This window comes from Protopterus annectens, chromosome 9.part0 (assembly GCF_019279795.1).
Source record: "Protopterus annectens isolate FY-2018-M chromosome 9.part0, PAN1.0, whole genome shotgun sequence".
NCBI lineage: Eukaryota > Metazoa > Chordata > Ceratodontiformes > Protopteridae > Protopterus > Protopterus annectens.
The window spans coordinates 75216111-75236362 of NC_056743.1; the positions used below are offsets into that span (position 1 = coordinate 75216111).

At 34.6% G+C, this 20252-nt stretch overlaps 1 protein-coding gene across 2 annotated transcripts in view; it reads left to right on the forward strand.

The window, feature by feature from the left end:
* LOC122811042 (F-box/WD repeat-containing protein 7-like) overlaps positions 1-20252 on the forward strand; it is a 1408110-nt gene that overhangs the window by 1292182 nt on the left and 95676 nt on the right. The gene's annotated exons all lie outside the window — the stretch shown is intronic.

The window sequence follows — 20252 nt, forward strand, 5'->3', positions numbered from 1 at the left end:
CCAAGATGTGTTCAGAATAGCAGCTGTTCTCTTCAGCTCTGTCAATTTAAAATTTGTATGACAGGAATTTAACACTAAATCTTTATCGGAAAAAGTTACTATCCACAGCAATAAATTCCTCTTAACTAGCTCTACAACAACATATAAAAAGTCTGAAGAAATTCTGAGTTTTTCCTGTCCAGTAGTACCTTGGATACTTTATCTTCACTGACAACATAATGGCTATTTCAAAGATACTACATCAAGAATCTTCTCTACAAAAAGACATATACTCTTTACTCACCAATGTACAAGAATTATCTACCAAACTAGATAAAATGGATTTAAAGATTGATATCTTTAAAAAAGACTGCACTGAACAAATGGAAAAGATACACAAAGATCTCAAATTCAAAAATCACAAATTTCAGGTATGGAATTAGCACTTAATGACACTGACAGTAGAGTACATAAAGATGAAAATAATATAGCCTTCTTAATGAAGCAAAATACATACTTGCAATTCAAAGTAGATGATTTAGAAAACCGGTCACGAAGGAATAAATATAAACTCAAATGCCATGGAACAACTGGTCACCACTCCCACAAGAGGGGACAACATATTGGACTTGGTCATCACCAACATGGGGGCTCAGTGTTCCACACCAGAGGTAAATCTCTCATTGGTAAGATCAGACCATAAACCTATCACAATGGACAATCCACATCCTGACCCCACCCCCAGCCAAGGAAACCACTGTGAAAAATTTCTCAAAAGCAAACTTCACACTTCTCAAGACCGAGGTGGAAAGTTTCAAAGCCCCCAGGCTAATGGAAAATGCTACCCAAACCGCAGAATCCTTTACAAATGCACTCTATGAGCACCTACAGGAATGCATGAATCGTGCCATCCCAAGTAAAACCAAGACTCACTCCTCCAAAAACAGGAGACAAGTCTGGTGGACCCCGGCCATAAATAAGCTATACAACAGAAGGAGGAAGCTTTTACATGACCAGGCAAAATCCTAAAAAGGGAAGGCATCCTTGATCAGTACTAGCAAGAAACTTCGATCCCTCATAAAATCATCAAAGGCCAGCTTCGAAAGAAAAATCGCCAAAGACTCTAAAGATAATCACAAGGCATTCTTTAGCTACGTCAAGAATCTTGGTGGCAGCTCTCAGATCTGCTCTGAGCTGGTGCAAAATGGCACAAAATACACTGAACCCACAGACATTGCCAACATCCTGGCGGACAGGTTCAGTGCAAACTTCACCCCACCTTCCCCCCCAAAAGGGCCTGTGTCTATCCCAGAAGAATGCAGTGCCCCAGACATCACAGACACTCAGGTGAAAGCAGCCCTCTCCAAAGTAAAAAAAACACAGCATCAATGAGACCGGATGGTATCCCGGGCTGTGTCTTATACGAGCTCCAAAACGAACTAAACCCTCACATGAATTCACTGTTCCAACTCAGCCTTACCACAGGTTATGTACCCAAAGAATGGCGTACAGCAACAGTGATCCCACTCCACAAAGGTGGCGTCACAACGGATCCTGGGAACTATCGCCCTATAAGCCTGACTAGCCTGGTCTGCAAGGCTATGGAGCGCATCATCATGGATCTCCTAAACAAAGACATTGGGAATCTCCAAACACTGGACCCCTCCAAATTCGGCTTTGTTAAGGGCAGATCTTGCCTCTTAAACCTAGTTGATTTCTTCCAAACAGTTACCAAAGCCTTAGATGAGGAAAAGGTAGTCCACACCGCCTACCTAGACCTCACAAAGGCCTTCAACACAATACCCCACTCTGGTATCATAAATAAGCTTACCAGCTTGAATATCAACCCATATGTCACAAGATGGGTTGCAAACTGGCTCAGGGATAGAACTCACATGGTCAGAGTCGTGGGTGCCATGTCCAACTCTAAACCAGTTACAAGTGGCGTCCCACAGGGATCAGTCCTGGGACCCCTCTTGTTTGGTATATACTTCTCTGAGGTACACACACACATGGGAGGACTGTGGCTGACCAAGTTCGCAGATTGCTGCAAACTGGGAGCCATAATAGACTCTCCGGCTGACACAAGCATCCTCCAGAAGGGCCTTACGGAGACTGATACCTGATGTCAGAACCCTGGCCTCAAGCTAAATGCAAAAAAATGCATAGTCATCCCCTTTGGGAAAAACAAAGTGCCCACAAGCTACCATATAGGAGGTAATCCACTAATTACAGAAGAAGTAATTAGGAATCTGGGGACCCAAGTAGATAGTAACCTCTCCTTTGACAATCACATTGCCAAAGTGGTTAGAAAATCCTTCTATATAGCCCACCTAATCACGAAAGGGTTCACATCTAGATCGAGAGGTCATTGTGCCCCTCTACTCATCAGGCCCATAATTGAGTACAATGCCCCATTTGGGATGTACCTTACCCGACACCTGCAACAGCTGGAGAGACCTCAAAAATACCTCACCAAGAGGATCATGGGCCACAAACAGATGCCCTATGCAGCTCGACTAACTCCAGCTCTACTCAGTTGCTTACCGGCTACTCAGAGGTGATCTCTACCTGACATACAAGGCCATGTCTAACCCAGAATTGTTGGACATGCTCCACCTCAAGAAAACCAGATCCATTAGAGCTACACACTCCAGGGATTTAAACCTTAGCACAACAATAAATAGGACATGCTGGAGGGATAGATTCATATCCCAACGGCTTCCCACACTCTGGAATAGAATCCCAGTCCATGTTTGGCAGAGCCCCTCGCTGACCCTCTTCAAGAAGAATCTTGATGAGTGGATGGGAAATTGTAAATTTGCTCCGGGGATCACTTCCATGGCCCTGCTGGACAGAGGGTCCGGAATCTAGTCTAAAAGGGAGGCGAAAGCCAACACATTCTGGCTAGGCTTATAAATGCCCTAGGGCAGATAGCCTAGTACCTACCTATGAATAACATTAGAATATTTGGCTTACCAGAAAATATAGAGGGAAACCATTTGCTAAAGTTCCTGGCAACCTGCATCCAAGAAGTACTAGACCTGCCAGAATCTTTGTCCTATGGTATTGAGAGGGCGCACAGATCTTTTACTTCAACTAAAACAAGTAAAAATAACTCTGCTAAATCTGTAATTGTGAAATTCTTATCGTCACATGACAACTAGTGCTAAAAACAGCCTGAGCAAAAGCTCCCATTAAACTAAATGACAATACCATTCATTTTGACAATGATTATTCTCCAACAGTAATAGCAAAAAGAAAACTTTTCCTTCCCTTAATCAAAGAACTTAAAAAGGCACAAATAAAAACCCATCTATTGTTTCTGGCCAGACTTAAAATCTTTCTACAGGATGGTTTCAAAACCTTTGATGATCTGGACACAGCTCTTTTGTTAAATCCAACAAAATAATTGAAAAGCTAGAAGATATGGACTGGGTAAGTGCAAGTCTTAAAAGATTAGCTGAAAATGACAACTGGAAATTAGCTGAAAAAAAAGAAGTTAAAGAAATAAATCCTGTATTAATATGGGACTTTGAATCTAAACATAAAGACTTTAAAGTAAACTTATGGTTGCAACTGCATGTAAGTGTAACATTTTCTCCCTTTAATATGTCTGTGTGTACATATGGTTTATCTGGCTATATTATAGTTCTCCCTTTTTTTTTTCTTTCTCACCTCTCTCTATACTTTGAATGTATTTGGGAGTTAATAAGATTGTAATTGAAAATAACTGTCTGGTTTGGATGAAAGACAAAAGGAAATGAAGGGCTGTTTGTGTGATGTTGAGAGAGATGGAGAGGCTTGATTGTGGCTGTTAATGTGATATGTACAATGTTGAAGTCTCTGGGCTGGGGTGTGAGAAGGAGGCAAACAGAGTTGAGTGCAGTGCCTGTAACTTTGTTGGATTGATAGGATTGTTTTGTTTGTAGAATGCTACTTTAGCGATTGAATATATAAACGTGAAGGACATTAATATGCTGTAGCTACACTTTAACTTATAACAGTTAGTACCTGTGTGCGATTTGCGCACAGTTTTTTTTTTCACTCACCAGCTTTGTCAGATGTTTCACGCAGACCCACGAGTCTAATAAATGAAAAGGTCAAGCAGTAACTGTTCCCGCTTTTACTCTGGATGCCTTTTTTTTTTTTTCATGAAAACCAGCTCGAGAGGCTCCGTTCATTAAAAGAAGAAGAATCACCCTGATGACATCATCCTTGATTGTGCGACTCTATTTTCGTGAACTTTAACCTTATGGGAAAGTTGCACCGTTATCTTAGAACGTTGAAACGTGGTTTTCACCACAAAAATGTATGTAAGCACAAATAAAATGTTTAAGCACTCCCATACATATCACCACATATATAAACCACAAACATACAATTATTACCATTTTGCAGCGTCCTACTTGCATTTGTAACTATATTTATTATAAAAAACATTTATTTACAGAACACAAACTAGATGACCTTATAAGCAATGCTAAAGCATACTGTATATTACATAAGCATATTATATAAGATTAACATAAATAACTATATAAGGACAATACTAATATTAAAGAAAGAATATCCCTTTTTTTTGTTAATGAAACAATACTTGTATTCTATTTGGGTTCACGATAACTAGATTTAAATAACATAAATACACACTATAAAACATTGATTGTAAATGTAGTACATATAAAATTTACATAAATAAAATTAGTTAAGTTTATAAAAGAATTACTAGCATATGGCAACCCTATTTGAAATACTATGCTTGTTGTTATATGTATTGTTTTAGTCAAGTTTTCTATCTGATGTAATTGCTTAACATCAATTAAACTTCAAGCACAGATATATTAATTGAATATACTATACTAAATGTAAATGTATAACAATTTAAGTTAATGAATAGTTTAAAGGGAAAGAAAGGAGGGGAGAAAGGGAAAAAAACAGTGAAGACTATATAATTTTGTTACATACAATAACACTATTTGACAATAGCTGAGATACTGTAGCTATTTGAAAGGAGGATAATTTGAGTGGTATATGCTACTCAAATTAGGAGCTTACAACTCCAGGATGGATATGGGTAGACTTGTTAGATTGATGTTCTGTTATAATGCAATGTTACAATTAATTTATGACGTTCACAATAGCAACGCATTTTAAGAATCCACAGTTTGTTTATGAATTGATAAAAATGTTTTCTAGCATGAATGATTACCATAGTGGAATACAAGTGATTTACCATGTATATAATTTATAACACATAATATAAATGTTTCTTTTAAAGGGTATTTCAATAAATATTAATGGTCTAAATAATCCCTGCAAGAGAGGAAGTTTACTCAAATATCTCAAAACACATAAATCACATCTAGTTTTTTTTTTTTTTTTACAAGAAACACATCTAATATGTACAGATATTGATAAGCTAAATACCAGATATTATTCAGTTTTAACAAGCTCGGAACATGGTGAAAAGAAAAGCAGTGTGTCTATACGATGGGGTAAAATACTTCCCATTCCTAAAATACTAGACGTATTGGATCCCAGGTATTGGGTCAAACACTGTTAGACAACATTTAAATAAGATTGTTGGTCTAGCCAAAGGTAATTTATTAATAGCAGGTGATTTTAATTGTATATTAAATGACACAGATACTAGCACTTCTGTTAAAAGAAAAATTTCAACATCAGCTGAATTACTAATAGATTTTATACAATCTTTCTTATTAAAAGATATAAATAGCTTTGCAGATTCAGATTCACTCCCATACACTCATTACTCTTACAGATACAAAACAAAATCTAGAATAGATAGTTTTAACATCAAAAGAATTAACAGATGATCGCATAAAAGTAAAGATTATTTCATGTCCCTTGTCTGACCATAACTCAATAACCTTTGAATTAACTAAGACAACATATACAAATATAATCAAAAGAATACCTGCATATATAACTAAAATGAAAGAATTTAATAATTTTTTGCTTACAGAGATACAAGACTTTATCATACTACATAACATTAATAATATTTCAGAAGTCTATATATGGGATGCTTTAAAGGTCTTTCTGTATGGGAGAATTCTCTCGTGGTACAATAATAAAAGAAAGTCCTGGGACAAAGAACTATTAGATATACAAGGCAAACTACAAAATCCAAAACTTAACTCAGAGGGTAATAATGGTAGAATAAACAAAGAGAAAGAGATAAGTAAACTAAACACAAAATACTTAGAGATATTAAATCACAAAACAATGATCAGAATTGAGAAATTTAAACTTATAACTTTTTCAACAAATCCTAGATCTTTAAGCATATTAGCAAATAAAACTAAAAGATTTTAAAAAAACTTAATCATATTAAGGAGATTTATTCTCCAAAAAAGAAAAAGTTATCTAATATAACACAATATTTTATTAGAATTCAAAGAATTCTTTCATAAAATAAATCAGAACTCCCAGAAGGTAGATCCAAAAGAAATGATTAAGGCCTTTATAACAAAGCATACCAAATACAGATTATCAAAAGATCAAGCTAACAATTTAGATAAACCTATTTCATCACAGGATGTACAAAATCAGATAACAGAACTTAAATTACACAAAGCCCCTGGGAATGATGGTATTATTCCAGAAATATATAAACTACTAACAGAATCTGCCTTAAATATTCTCCTCAAAGTATTTAATATTTCCCAAAACAATATCTTAACCCCTTCTTGGAAGTATACCTTTATCTCACCAATAATTAAATCAAATAAGATCCTACGAAGTGCTCGTCAATCTCTTTATTAAATATTGATTATAAAATATTTATGTCCATATATGCAAATGATGATCAAACAGGTTTCATTGTAAAGAGAACAACCTATGATAATGTAAAAAGAACAATTACCTTAATAGATTCGGCAAAAACCTCAAACAAAACTTTAATTTTAATAGGTTTAGATATAAATTGCGCCTTTGATAGTCAACTGGGACTCTCTCTATTCATATTACTAAAATAATTGATTTTCTTGGAAAATTTTATAAAGCTCATAACAAACCTGTCAGGCCTATATTAAAATCGGCATGGCTATATCAGAAAAAATTCCCATTACAAAATGAACTAAACAGGGATGTCCTCTATCCCCACTTTTATGTACATTGATTATGGAACCCTGGGCCAATCTAATAAGAGATGATGAAAAAGTTGAAGGGTTTAAGTTAAATTCTGATATTTCATCTAAAATTCAATTATTTGCTGATGATATTTTAATAACCTTGGGAGAAAATTACAAATCTATCCCAGCTGTGTTTAAAAATATTAATACATTTCAAAAAGTATCACAATTAAGTTTTAATAATAATAAAACTTAGATCATTCCAATTAATTTAAAACAAAACACAATTCAGCAAAAGTATAAAAAACCTATACCTCAGAATAATCAAATAACTTATTTAGGAATAGTAATTATAAATAATATAAAAAACATCATTCAGTTAAACTTTAATTGCTTAAACAAAATAGAACATTCTATAAAAAAAATGGAATAGTTTACTTTTCTCCGTGGATGAAAGGCTTTCAATCATAAAAATGATTATCCTTACCAAATTACTTTATATTATCCAATCACTTTCATTATAAATTATAGAAACTAAGTGGAGGCTTGCATAAATACAAGATGTTATGTAAAGGAAGTTTAACATAGCATATTCTACGTAAACAAACACTTAAGTAACACATTTACATGATTCTGTTTAGTTTTATGGTACTAAAGTGTGCCAGATATAGAACCTACAGATCCTTTTCCTCGAAAACTGAAAAGTTAACATGGAGTGTGTTGTCCTAATGTGCATCTGTATGTGCATTTTTTTCCTGGATACATCTGTCATAGTTCTCAGCCTTCAAAATCAAAATGTGAAACACTACCTTGCATAACATGGAAAAATGTGGAAATGTGGAACACAGCTTACTAACAGCTTGAACTAGAAAGTTCAAAGTATAACTAACCTGTTACTTTATATTTTTTAAGAAAGCTCTTTTGATGAATTTATATGATTAAGTAAACGTACCAAGGCATTTATTTAAATTCTTAACACTAAATGTATGACAAACCCTTTCAATGTACAACATGGACTTTTTAAGACTTTAAATGAAGAACTTTCATCATAATGAGGTGCAGTTGAAAGGTATGGCACCTGCCCATATAGATATTGTACTGCAGAAAGGGCAGGTGACTGACAACCCTCAATATTCAAGACTGTGTCTGTACTGTAAATTTGTAATGTATATTACTAGGATTTACCCTAGATTCTCGGGATACTTGCTTGTTCAGTATTATATATTTGTAATACTCATTACTAAGAGCCTTCCTAGATTATCACAACACCTGCTTGCCTACCTCTCAACTGTCAAGATTTTTGCCTCAAACTTTTGGTGTGTTCCTTATAAAATTTGTGATTTTTTTCTGGATTTTTGTGCCAAATCAGTGATTATTAAATTCACTAAATAATGACAGGCGTTTGAATTTCAGACTTCGTGTCCTTCAGAAAATAAATGACAAAACAAGACCTTTATTCTAGCAACTTTCTAAGTTTACAAGAACAAGATTTAAAATTTGTCCCTATTTTAGGGGCTTTGTCCCCCAATTATTTTTGGCTTTATCCAGATTTTTTGTGCTAAGAGGCTGAGAGCTATGTTTACACATACCCAGTTTGCTTTATAATGTCTCACAGTTTTCTGTAATTTGGCATTTTGAAGAGTCCACAGAGTGGAATAATCAACTACATATATTTTAAAAGGGTAGGAATGTGTAAGAATTGTCAGCTGCTCAAGCTTATATTTATAACTTATAGCCTAATTTTAGGTTGATTCTGAACATATTATTTATACATTTTGTCTTCATTCTTACATTTTACAAATGAGCTTAAAATTACTAATGCTATAAGTTACTGTTTGTACCCCTTTAGAGGAATGGCATATACTAACAGGTTGGGCAATGGCCAGTGGTGCTGGTGGAAACGATTTATAATAGTACATGAACTTTACTTTGTAAAGCAGTATTTCAGTGATATTTATTAAAGGAAATAATTACAGTAAATCTGATATGTAGAACTAGTTGGATGTGTTAATTTACTTTATAATATGTCGTTATCGAAATGCTAGTAAAAATATAAGGGTTCCTATTATGTGATCGAAGACTCATTCTTTCGATCTTGAAAGCACGAAAAGGCAAAATATTGAAACGGCATATAAGCGATTTTATTTCCCTGGGAAAGAAATCGCTTGGCTGCTTCCATTAGTTTGCCGTCTTCGTCACTTTAGTGCGATCTCGGAGTTGGAATATTTAAGTGGGGGGCACAGCCCGCCACTTTATGTAATGTTTTAAAGTTTTTTTTTCTTTTGTGGAACAACGATTTTTTTTTCCCTTGGAAAAAAAATCGCTGTTCTAAGTGTTTGGGGTTGTAAGCTTTTGCTTATATGTGGTCAATAAATCAGCGTTCGCTGATTTAATACAGACCCAAATATAAATATTGCCGAAGAATGTGTGGATGTGCTAAGAAGTGATTACCGTTCAGTAAGAATTTTTAGATATCTGTCTTGCTTTGAACTGGTTAACAGCCTTTTTTTATTGTTGATTATAAAGTGGAAAGTTTGTTGATGCATTTTCTTTTTAATAATGTGCTTTAGCGGTATTCTTTCAGAAGTGATGTTTACTAGGCCTCCTGCAGTGTTTCTTTATTGCTTTACCTGTGCATGACACCTTATACTTTGAAGAGTTTAATATTGTTTTGCTGAGTTGTCAATTTTTATTTAGGAGTATCACCTACAACTGGTGTCGATATTTGTGTTTTGTAAAATTAAAGAAGGTCCAGTGGAAAGCGGTCTGTTTTCTGAGGAGTTCTAAAATAGTATTTCACTTGTCAAACATAGAACTTCAGCAATATACTTGACATTTCCAGAATTCTGCTAACCCAGCATAAAAAGTATTTTGTAAACCCTGAGAGCTACCATATATGTGAAACTTATAATTTGACTTGCATAACTTACTTTAAACTTGTATTCTAGACTTATTGTAAAATCTTTTTTGTGAAAATTAGACAATGTGATAAGCAGCCGAGTGTTAAAAAGTAGTGCAGATGTTCAATATTACACTTTCTTGTGATACACAATGTTTTCTGACATCTGGATTATTTTATTATTCTGTACATTTTTGCCTTGTATATAAATTAGAAAAAGTAACGCATTTGTTGTTGGATCTTGTTTAAGATTTGAAAAGTTGTGACAAGTAGGTTCCTGTCTTATTTGTAGTATTCAGAGAGCATAACTTTCACTGAAACAATCTGACCAGAGTATGAATGAGCGTCTTTATTACTCCTTTGTTATGTGCTCATAGCTTGTTTTAGGTACTAGTGTACCTTTAGGGTTATTGGGGATCCCCAGCATTACTCTTAACCTCTTACAGTAAGAATCTAGACAAAGGCCTAAAAATAGGGACAATTTTAAACTATTGTTCTTACAAACTTAGAAGGTTGATGGAATAATAGGTTTGAATTAACATACATTTTCTGAAGGATATATATACCCTGAAGCTCAAATGTTTGCCATTATATTCTGACTTGAATCCTCAAGGATTTGAAAATGATTTGCTAGAAAACCGTAATTTTATGAGAAACAGGCCAAAAATAGGCAAAAATCTGGTCATTCTGCAGAAATACAGACATTTGAGAGGTATGATGCTTTCCTTTTTGTTAAAATGCTGGTATCCCATAATTTCATCGGGGTTACATAATTATGCATGCACATTTTGTTAATCATTCACATTTTTGGCCAGTTGTCTCAACTATTTGTGGGCCTTTGTCCAAATTTTTGATGATTCCCAGTTGAGAGAAATGCCCAACAAGGGTAACAAAGAGCTGTCATAAATGGAAAGGTGGGAAAATGCTGTGTTGTGGACATGACTTCAACCTAGACAAAGGGAGAAGTCCAACTAAGATGGAAAGAAAATTAAATCCATAAGAAAAGTAGACCAGGTATACTCAAAGGATGCCTAAACTGAGTATCCAGTTACCTAGCCAAAAGAATAAAACCTCTCAGATATGAAGAACTGAAGACTTGTAAGGAGTAAATATCTGGGATACCCATCTAAAAGCTGCAGAAGAATATTAACTGACTGCACCGCCCAGAAATACTGCAGAAAAAGTTAAAACAAGGCCAGGAGAAAGTCTGCCTCGTAAAGGAAACAAAACACCTAAATAGTAATAGAGCTCAGACAAATAAAACTGAACTATGCATCCTACTGGGAAAATTGTAATAAGAAGCCAAATGTATTACTCAAGACAAAATGAAGACCTAGTCAAGCTGGTAACAAGATTAAGAAACTACACTCTGGCCAAAGATAAAACTTAAGAGTTACAATCAGAATACACTTGGTAATGCACCCTTAAACAATAAAGAGATGATTTTGAATACTAGGATGGAAAGCTACTGACATCTAGAAAACCAGGAGGGAAAGGAGCTAAGTTAACTCACTCCACACTTTAGACTTGGAGTAACAGTGAACCTGTGTAATAGGTTATGGTAGTCAATTTTGGCACGCTTCCCATCAGTGAATTGCAGACTAGAGAAAACCCTTACCACCCCAAAGGAATTGACCTACTCGATGGACTGAAAACTGGTATCTTATTGTTTGACTGTTATTTCTTCCTTTCATTTTTTTTTCTTTTTTTTTTTTGATATCATATCTCAATCAGGTAGACAAAGAGTACAGGTACCCGAGTGAACAAAAATGAACTGCCTATCTTCTTGCACCACTGTCGGGGACAGTTTGTCACCACTTACCTCACAACACCTCTGAAGTCACCAACAAATTCCTGAAAGAGAAAAAGAAAACAATGTAAAATGTGCCTTCAGCTTTAATCTGCCTTTTGTCACAGATACACACAGGTACGGGGACACACACACATTTGCTGATTGTGTGTGTGTGTATATATATATATATATATATATATATATATATATATTATACACAGAAAATGCACACACAAAAGACATACATATATAAATATGAACATATACACATAAATCAAGAAATCAGCCACTCTGCTTAAACACAATGCCTGAAAATTGACTAAAAATGTTTAATACCTGGTGCAGATTTACAAATTATATTGGTACCGCAAACTGACATGCAACCAAAAAGGGAGGCAGGGGGCAATAAATGCTGTTTGGCTGCTCCTGCTGAACCAGTGGTAATAGCTGAATAAAAGAATATACATATACATATGCATTTGTATAGGTAACCACCTTGTTACACATATACGGAAATATATACCTATATAACTAACTCAATAAAATTCATCAGAAACGTTTTATAAGTATAAAGTAATGGGGCATCACTTAAACCTAGACTGTGATCTTTGTAGTCAAAACAGGTACTAATTTGTTGGCAAGTGTTCAACATTTTGCCCATATGTTCCACACTGTGTGTGAGTTACAACTCTTGCTGCAGGGAGGTTGAGAGTTATGCCTCATCTTATAATTGTTGTAGAAATTGTGTATATTGTAAAGTAGTGTTGAAAACAAAATCTTTTACATCTGTTAATACATCTAAAATTTATTTTATTATTATTAATTTATTCTGTAAGCGTGACAGGGAAGGTCTACAAGAGGGTAGTGAGACCAGCTATGTTATATGGGTTGGAGACAGTGGCATTGACAAAAAGGCAGGATTTTGAGATGGATATGGCAGAGCTAAAGATGTTAAGATTTGCACTGGGTGTGACGAGGGTGGACAGGATTAGGAATAAGTATATTAGAGGGTCAGCCCAGGTTGGAAGGTTTGGAGACAAAGCCAGAGAGGCAAGATTACGTTGGTTTGGACATGTGCTGAGAAGGGATGCAGAGTATATTGGCAAAAAGATGCTAAGGATGAAGCTGCCAGGTAACAGGAAAATAGGAAGGCCTAAGATAAGGTTTATGGATGTGGTGAGAGAGGACATGCAGGTGGTTGGTGTGACAGAGCAAGATGCAGAGGACAGGAAGAAATGGAAACAGGTGATCCGCTGTGGCGACCCCTAACGGGAACAGCCGAAAGAAGATGAGGCATTTGATTACTTGTAGTTCAGAATGGGTTATACATATAGTTGTATGCCAGTCTAGGGCTTTTTATGTAAGGCAGACTCCTACGCCATGGAAACAGCATATTGCAGTTCACTTAAGTGATTTTAAATGTTAGCATGATAGAAGTGCTTTATATAAACGTAAGTTGGATCATGTTTCTTCACATTTTGTTTTTGTAGGTATTGATATTGTAGGCGGTGGTTTATCTTCGGAATCCAAACATGAACTTATTTTTAGACCTGGACTTAATGAATATTTTTGAAGTAATTTAATATTAGGTGTAAAAATGGGTTGATAATTTAACAAATATTATGAAGTATTAAAAAATGAATTTAAAGGTCAACATCAATGAATATGAATTTTTAATGAATCAAATGTTTTATATCTGTATGGACATGCAATGGTATTTGGAATCAGGTTAAGATGTGATTTTCTTTTTTAATTGTGGAGGATTTGCTGATGTGATGTCTTTAGATTTGTGTGCATTAAGCCTTTTGGGGGGATTTGCTAGATTGCACCAATGATGCCAATGGACAAAACTGGTCTGCTTTTGTAACATCAACATCAGGTCATGTTGTTTTGAGAAGGCATATTTATATTAAATAACCTAAAGCTGAATTTGATTGTTTTTTTGTGTGCTGGTTGTTTTCTTGAGGAAGACACACACACACACACACACACACACACACACACACACACACACACACACACACACACACGTCTATATCTACACTTGCACACACATGCATACATATAGACATACATATATAAAGAGAGATATAATGGAGGGCCAAAACGAGTGATTATGTCAACAAACAAAGACTGCATGGAGTACTGTACTCACCAAAGATATAAATGGAATCCAATGAAAGTGAAATTCATGTTAAGACAACGCACCCAATTATTAGGTAACAAGTCTCCACGACTGAACCTGACCACTAATGAAACTTACCTCAGACCCTCTTAATCCTTACTAGCTTGGTAACTTCCGGAGAAATGTGGAGAATTCACTTAAAGATAATGATAAATAGTATTATAAACTTTTTACTTTATAGACTCTTTTACTTTAGAAAATGTTATTAATTCACACACTCTTATTCTGATCATATCTCAATTTGGTGATAGCAATAATTTAAAAAGTGTTTTCAATAGCCCATGTGCTGGATTTTTTTTTGTCTAAAATTGCAATTGAGTGAGTTAAATAATACTTACTATGGATATAATAAAGAAATATTGCACTTACTTGGAATATATGCAAGTAAATATTGCAGAAATAAATAAAAAATTGACTTATTTGTCCTGACCCCTGGGACTAGTGCCAGAATTCAGAAGTCTAATCACTGTAGGGTAGAAAATGTTACTGAATCTTGTAGTCCTGCAGCAGATGCTGCGATATCTCCTGCCCAATGCCAGATGCTTAAACAGTTCATGCACAGGATGTGTGTTCTATTCTATTTTGGTGACCTTTTGGATTATTCTTGGAGAATAAAGATGCTGTATTGATGGAAGACTGGAACCTGTTGCCTTCTCTACTACCATCGCCACTATTTGTAGCGCCATGCTTTCTGTAACTGTGCAGCTTCCAAACCACACTGTGAATTGCAGGTGAGGATGCTCTCTACTGTACCTCCATAGAAGGTGGAGAGAATATAAGGAGGAAGCTTAGCTTTTTTCAGCCTTCTTAAAAAGTGGAGTCTGTATATATAACGTAAAAGTTTACACAAAGTAACAAAACCATTACATATAGCTACACAATGTGAGAACTCTATGAAAATGGACTAGAATGTTCAGCTCAAATCTCCACATAAACTACCTGCCAGTTACAATGTAAAAGAAGAAAATGCATATGCATGATTAAAAGGGTCTATATTAGAACATCGAAGTTTCAAAACTTCAAATGTTCTAATATCGACCCATAGTCAGCGAAAGCTGAAAACATCGAACATACAGAACAGAAATTTTTTTCCTAGGGAAGAAATTTGCTGTTCCAAAACACATACACACAACACAAGCACACCAAACAAACAGCAATCTACACACATGCACCTAAAATCTTACACCTAACCCTACACTAAACTATACACACACCACTGGCTATCCACTTACCTTAACCGAAACACTAACCCTAAGTTCCGTCACTATCGCACACTCACCTCACCCGTGCCCTAACCCTAACTCATCTACTCCGCCCTAACCCTCACGTCCACACAATCGCACACTTACCGGACCCACGCCCTAACCCACCCTAATCCTCACGTCCACACAATTGCACACATACCTAACCCGCACCCTAACTGTAACTAGCGTAACTTGCTCTCAGTCACACACTTACCTGAACCCGACCCGTAACTTTCCACCACAGCACTGAAAATACTGAAGCAACAGAAATGGACAACCGGATTCTTTCTCTAGGAAAAAATTTGGTTTTCTGTTGCTTCAATATTTTCAGCTTTCGCTGAATAGGGGTCGATATTAGAACATTCGAAGTTTTGATACTTCGATGTTCTAATATAGACCCGATTAAAAGTATTTATACATTATTTCAACCAAATTGAACTGAAAGTTTCATATCTTCTGAGTCAGGGTAGTCCCAAATAAAAAGTGAATAAGCTCAGTTTTTTCACAGAATAAGACCTCTGCATAAAGGGTGGGTATGCTTCAAGGAAAACTGAAATGGCGCATGTCACCACAAAACCTCTCCAACTACAATTTTGATTATGAGCCATAATGCAGAGTGTACATCAAAGAAAGAAATAATTTGTCTAAAATGTCCATTTTCCTCACTGTTCACTTATATCTGTGGCAAATAGCACTGTAACACATTCATCATAACATTTATAATTAATAATAAATGTATTTAATTTTCCTAGTTGAAGCTCTGTGATTGTTAGCGCATGTTCCATATTTACCGAGCAGCTGCTCCCACACAGTGAAAATACAGCCTGAAGGCAAAACCTGTGACATCTTGTTAATCAAATAAAATGCAAATCAAACTTCGCATGGAGCAAAAACCAGAAAGAGATGAAGTGAAGCACCACAGTCATTCCCACCAAATGCCAAATACTAATTCACTTTATTTTCATAAATACCATTAATTGATAAACCCTTGCTGTAGATTTGGATGCAATTTGGAAAGGAAAACCGGCTCAGAGAGGAAACAACCCATGCACACACAAGTATAGATAAAGGGGATCATGTTGTGTAACCCCTCCACACAAAACACTGACAACAGCAATAACAAATGAGACCCAGATGCATTGCCAGAAGCAAAACAAAAGCCATATGAGAACATATTTAAAATGAGGCAAAACTGAAATCTGGACAGAAGAAAGACAAAATGCACCTCAAAGCAGCTTATCACAACCTTTAACTGGCATTGAAAGGCTAACCGTAGTTGCAGGCAATACCCGAAATTCATATGGCAGGAAGCAAACTCCAGACCTTTACATTAAAGGCAAGACCTCTACCACAAGGTCAGACTGAACTCATACAAAATACCTTCTCTGTTACACATCCATGTCTGGTTACTGACAGGCTAGCACTACAGATGCTTATGCTTAAAACTGGTTCTCAATTCTGATAAAACAACACCAGGTAGTTTCATAGATAATGGTATGTTTACACTGAAAATGTATACAAGGTTGCCATTATATAGTCACAGGGAATATAGCTCTGCACTGCAAAGCCTCCTTATATTCAAGTGGAAGGTAAAAGCAAGATGGATTAGGGTAATATTCTTAGTAAGGTGATAGTGCTATGCATATAGTATAGTAAGAGAGATTTAAAACCAGAATAAATAGTTCTCTACCAATGGATTGATCACTTTTAAGGAGAAAACTACAAGTGTAGGACTCACCTTGTTCATGGCCCTACTGCATAGCAAGTTTGTTTATTATACCATCAAGGGATTACTGATGGAAAGAAAACATTTAGAATAATTTGTTTTTCTGTGAAAATGAAGATGTGATCATTTTATAGTAGATAACTGTCTACTAAACTGTAATGGATAGCTGTTTACTACAGTGTGACATTTGTGTGTTTGCGTTGTATGCCAAGTACAATACATGTAAACAGGAATTTATTTGTACTGCAAGGAGCACCATGATTACAATCAGAAATCAGAAGAAAGATAAAATGATAAATACTGACCAGTTTCAGGCAGAGCCCAGGTAAAAATATTTTCACAGCTGATACAAAGTAGAATTTTATTAGGATAAGTACAAAGGTTATGACAATGCAAGAAGTTTGAATTTAATATAACAAAGGATTAGTATTGCAGCAAACATGTAAGTAAGATTCTGTCAAAAATTACCATAATTTGCATTATGTACAATATAATTAATACTTATGTAAGATATAAATAAAATAAATTCACAAGTCAGTAGGAAAGCAGAGAGGAGAAATAAAGTAAGGTCAGCCAAAGGAATGTTACAGAGGTTAGGTGACATGGTCATTGAAGAAACAGGCAGTTTGGGCTTATTTTAATGGGAATATTTTAAATTTCTTTATAAATTTTTAGTGATTTGTTGGGAGAGATTACTAAAGTGAGGCAACAATAGAAAAGAGGCTTGTTTAGTACACTGGAGGTTAATTCTATAAGCTGTGACATTTGGAGCAGTTTGTGAATAGTATCTTAGGTTACAAGATTATTTGGCTGACAGAGATGAAAAACGTTTTGAGATTTAATAGTTTTAAAGTACAGATTACCCTTTATTGATTGTTTGACTGACTGTGCTGTGTATCCTATTCACTTTGTACTAATATCTGCTGCACAGTTAAAAAACATGACTAACCACTATTACATCATCAGAAGGTTGGACCAGATGACAGTCAGGAAGTAACTGAACAGGTGTTCAGCATACAGAACAACTTTGTTAAATGTAATAAATATAATTCCACTGAACTAACTAAAGTAATTGCATATTTTAACATTAGAAAACATACTTTATGTGATAACATATGGCAAAAAGAAATTCAAAAGAAAAATCTTTGCCCACAATCTTTTAAACAAATATATGAAGAAAATGTAATAAAAGGATAGATGTAGAATGAAAATAATAGATAAAACAAATAGTCACTGAACAAATATGAAAAATGAAGAAGAGATATGTCAAAAATTAAAACACTTCAATGTTTTGAGAATAAGTGCCAAGAAGATTGCTGTTTGCAAGTGTGAATGATCCTATACACTTGTTTTCATCCTTTTGGCTGCTTCATGTGTGAGATTATGAAACAGTGTGATTTGGGAATTTGCCCTTAAATCACTATTCAGTCTTGGAGCAGGTATATATAATATACATAATGGGATTGTTTTTTGTATTTTTTTTTAAGTCTTTGTAGAACTGATCTTTAAAAAGATTACTTATCTGCCATTTCACTCAGAGACAATCACCAAGATTTACTGAAAGTAATGACATAAAGACATTTAAGAACTGGAAAAATTAAAGGTAGGTATAATGGCACATGTTCAAATAATACTAAAAATATTGTAAATACTAAAAGGGCTATTAGAACATCCATACAAAGGAAAGATTTACTGACTAAATTGGTGAAAATATTGCTATCAAAACTATATGTATACTCAAAAATATGATTACACATTCTGATAGCATCATGGGTGAAGTGTAGAAAGTGACTAAAGCAGTGAAAACATTTACTGTTTAGTTTAAATATTATATACATTATATGATCTAAATATATACTGACATATAACTCTGCTAGGTACATCCTCTAAAATGCTCAGCTCTATTATACAAGAAGAGCTAAAAAGAGATTTGACAGATAAGCAAACTATCTATAAAGTTAAGATACTGATCCTGCATTCTTAGTTAAACAATGGGTGATAAAATGCATTCTTTTTGGAGAACAAACATTTTATGCTTTATTTCCTGATATAAAACAGCCCTTTGATAATTTAAACAGAATAACATTTTGGGGAGTTCTTGTCAAAGGATTTTAAAAGGATCTTGTAGAGGTCATTATGCAATTAATTATGGTGAAAATCGAATGCAAGTTAATTCAAAAATAAATATAATGACTGGTTTCCATAAATACATCTGTAAGCAAGAGGGATGCATCCTAACTCCGTGACTTGTTATAATCTATGATTAGAGTGCTAGAGAATCTCAAAAATAGATATGATATGCAGATGACTTTTATTGTCTTTGAGTTTATTGGTAATAGTAAGCCCAACATGAACAATAGACAATGTAATGGAGAATAGGCTGAAGATCAGTTTTGGTGAAAAAATTATTAGTATTTGATGGTAATAAATTAGGAAAGAATCAAGTTTCAATTAGAGGAAAAATTTGTATCAATTAAAGGAAAAAAAAAACAGAAATAGGGCAAAAGGAAGCTCCAAACCACAAGGAAGTTTTAATAAAACAAATAAGAAACAGTAATGTGAAGCACTTTTAGTCCGGTCAAGTGGCCGGACTTCTTCAGACAAATTCAAGTAACAGACTCCATTGTTAAATACACAAACATTTCCCTCCTTACAGAGGCTTAGCTAATAAAAAGTAACACACATTTATTAAATTAATTAATAAGTGCACTAGTTAAAATTCATGATTAAACAAATAACCTTGTAAAAGGTATACCTATTTAAAAATATATATGTAATTTATATTGCCATGCATATAAAAAGTGCTCAACAGGTACATTTGTGAATTAATTACTTATGTAACTGTTAGTATAAGTATAAATATACATATCACTCTGTTAATGCTAAAATGGAAGTAAGGGTGGCAATAAAAAAACAATGATAATAACCACCACTTATCCTAAATGTTGTACACTGTAACACATTTAAACTACCCAGCAATATCCACAAGGGTAACATATCTTGTTGAATAGTCTGTCTATACTAATATTTACACTAAAAATTCATTACTTTAATATAAATTAAAATTTAGAATATCTCAATAATTCATCTAGTGAGGCTTCTCAATTTCAGTATACAAACTATCGAAATCACTTTGATCAAACCTGGTTTTCTACTCGAATCAAGGTGTAGCTAACATCGCACCTCTTTTCTTTCTAACATCAAAGGGAAATGACTCTCTTTAATTAATTAATTAATTAATTAATTTATTTATTTATTGCAGTTGGTTTACCAGGATAGTCCATTGGGCCTTGAAGAACCCGTTTTCAATGGAGTCCCGGGGAGAAA